This window comes from Pteropus vampyrus, unplaced genomic scaffold (genome assembly GCF_000151845.1).
Source record: "Pteropus vampyrus isolate Shadow unplaced genomic scaffold, Pvam_2.0 Scaffold22, whole genome shotgun sequence".
In the NCBI taxonomy this organism is placed as follows: domain Eukaryota; kingdom Metazoa; phylum Chordata; class Mammalia; order Chiroptera; family Pteropodidae; genus Pteropus; species Pteropus vampyrus.
Window position 1 is genome coordinate 11,445,226 of NW_011888803.1, and position 3,525 is coordinate 11,448,750.

The window sequence follows — 3,525 nt, forward strand, 5'->3', positions numbered from 1 at the left end:
AAAAAAACTACCATCTGGTCTTACAGAAAATCAAAGGCTGAAGAGAGAAGTGTAGGTAGATTGACAATGCCCAGAGCAAACTTGGCTGTGCATAATGAGACTCATAAACATGAATGTGTTGTTTTGACTTGTTCTTGGCGTTAGGGAACCCCAAGGAAACCACTCAGCAGACTCATTCTCCTTTGTCCCTGCCTCTTCCTCTTCTTTCACACCCTAGTTTCTTCCTTTACTTTGCTGCCATTTTTTAAAATAGTTCAGTCGATTGTGGGAAATTTACCCTGTTTAGAATCTGGAAAGTCATAAAGGAAACCACTCAATTAAACTGAACTCCGAGTGTCATTCTCAGGGCAAAACTTTCCTTCTCCCTCTGCCCCAGTCCCTTGTGGTGCTGGGATGCTCATTTGCTGGTGCCATTGGTCTCAGAGCACATGAGGATGCATGCAGTTTGTATCTGCCCCATTCTCTGAAGCCCACTCCCTGGTGAGCCCAGGCCGCCCGCTTGAGTCATGTGGGCTGGATGGTCCAGACCAGAAGGTGCGGAGGAGGACGTGGCTTGGCTCAGCCAAGCGTCCCTGTCTGACCTCTTGCTCTTTTTCTGTCCCCAGAGGAAAGGTGGAGCTTTCCTGCCACAGAACTTAATTTCCTTTTTCCTTTCTTAGAACGCTGCGTTCCTATCCTACCTCCTCGGCAGAATGGGACTTGACGTTTCCTATGGACAGTGCTCTACAGAATCCCCTTTTCTCAAAACTAAGGACTTCGATGGGCCTTCTGAGAAAAATGCAAGTTGAAAAGCTAGAAGTCATCCCCACTCCCATTGCCATGGTATCATTTCTTAGTGTATTTTGCACTCCCTGCTTTCCTCGAGGTGAGGCTCAGGTTCCAGCAGGACCCCGGTGAACTTGTCATGGTGGGAGCTATTCTGTCATCTGAGTTCACCCCAGCTATATCCAGGGACCCCTTCACTCTTCCAACCACTTTCAGACACAAAGCAAACATCGCCTCTCTGAGTGGGAGTCAGCTCCCACATTGGCTGCCCAGAGGAAGGTGATACAACCTGGAAATGATAGAAGTTCATGCCCTATAGGGTGAACTTGAACCCAAAGGTGCTGACCAATAAATTCTACTCCCTCTCTTCCTCTAATAGGTCCTTCCTAGGCTCAGTGGCTTGGTACGCCCTACTGGAGACGTTCCACGTTACAAAGAAACCACCTGTGTTTTATCGTGAAGCTGTGACCAATTCGTTAATGAGTATTCACTTTTCTCCTTTCCTGCCTTGATTTTCCTTTTCTCTCATTTTTCAAACCCTGCCATTGCACCTCCCAAAGAAGCATTAGCAGGTAACCTTTGCCTCAGATCGTTTTCTAGGGAACTCAGTAATGGTGGCCCACTAACCTCAGAGTAACTCTCTGGACCCATGAATGTGGTTTACAACCATCTCTCCCAACACCTTTTAAAGCCCCCAAATGTCATTCCTTGTTTCTGCCTTGGAGGAGAACAGATTGAGATCTACAAATCCTTGAAAACATTTAGTCAAAAGGAGAGCCAACACGGCACTGTTAACAAGAGGAAGAAATAAAAGATGGAAACGATCTCAGCTTCCAAAAAACAAAATGATTTTTTTTGTAAGTGATAAGTTTTTACAATAAAATACTAGGTATGCATTAAAAATAATGTTACAGGCATATTTATCAATATATGAACTTATTCATGATGTGAATAAGTTGAAAACAATTTTAAACTAAGTACAGCATAATCTCACTTTTGCAAGAAACATATATATTGATGACAAGAGTATGAGTGAATTCTCTTTTATTCTTTATATGTATCAATTTAAAGTTTTTTCTCTATAAAATATATATTAATTATGATTTTTTATTTAAAAATAAAAGTATCCTCAGCCTGGTGCTCACAAACACACATTTTGCCAGCAACATGCTATAACTTTAGTAGGAACATAAGATAAAGACCCCAGAGGGACTCTGGAAGACTAAGGATAACAGATAAGCTTTTATAGGCTTTTATCTTTGGTGAGAATTATTAACAGGATATGGTTTATCATTGTTCCAAATGATACATATTTGCTGAAAGATAAGGGTAATGTATCTATATCTCTAACAAGAGAAAGGTTATGGTATTGCCTTTGTAACTATCTTTTGTGAGGCAGCTCATCAAGCATGCCCATGTATTTCATTACTTTATTATAGTTAATAATTATACTATTCCTAAAATAGATATATTGTTCCTTGAATACTTCTTTTGCTATGCTTTTTAGTTCTTGAGAATTTTTAAGAATAAATCATTGCATTTGTACAGGGTATGGCAAATGGTGGACAGTCTATTTACTCACATACACTAAGCTTTGTCCATTTTTCATAAAGCTAAACTGGGTCATGGGGCATCAGAAGTTGAAGACACCGACTCTTCCCTCAGTGAGTTAGGAGGGGACAAGAACCAAAGAACTGACTTCTGCAGTTGACCATAGTGGGCACTCTATGCTCATGGCTCTCAATCCAATTTGGGAAGCATGAGGTGTCAGGAGATACTTCCCCAGAATAAGTGAGGTTTGAGCTGTAGACTGAAGGATGTGTGGGAATTAGCCAAAGAGAAAAAGAAAATCGTCTAAGCAGAGGTTAGGAGATGTAGAAGGAAGCAGATCCAGAGATTGGAAAGTTAAATCTGTTGATCAGTGCTGTCAGAACTATCTGTGCTGATGGAAAACTACTATATCTGTGCTGGCCAAAACATTAGCCACTGCTACATGTGGCTATTGAACAAAGGACGAATTGAAATTTTAATTTTATTTCATTTTTTTAATTTAAATTTAAACAGTGACATGTAGCCGGTGGCTACTATATTTTTTAAACGATTTTATTGAGGTATGATTAACATATACAAAGCCATACATCATTGATGTATACAACTTGATGAGTTTAGAGGTAAGTATGTTACCTGTGAAATAATCACCACAATCTATGCCATAAACATCTCTATGACCTCTAAAAGTTAGCTCCTGCCTTCCTATTATTACCGTGTGTGTGTGTGTGTGTGTGTGTGTGTCTGTGTGTGTCTGTGTGTGTGTGTGAGATAAGAATACTTATACTTAAGTATAATACTTAACATAAGATCTACTGTGGCTACTGTATTGAACAGCACAGCTCTAGATGAGATCTGCTGCTAGATCACATACATTGTTTTTTTCCCGGTAAGTTTCATTTTTTATTTTAAAGGTGAAAGGAGTCACTGCAAAGTTTCAAAACAGAGTAATTACTTGAGTAAACTTAGAAGAAATATTACTTGAAAATTTGGAAGCAAAGTAATTCAACCAGTTTTTAACATGCAACATGAGTTCACTTCCCATGACCTTCTTAGAGAAGGTGACAAAAAGGAAGTATATAAAACAAACACGGCCATAAAATTCATCTTTGGATTTAGCCTACTACAAACCAGTAAGTAAAAGATAGCCATCACAACAGGACATTCAGTAAATGACATTAATGGACCATTCCCTAGGGTGAACATAAAAAT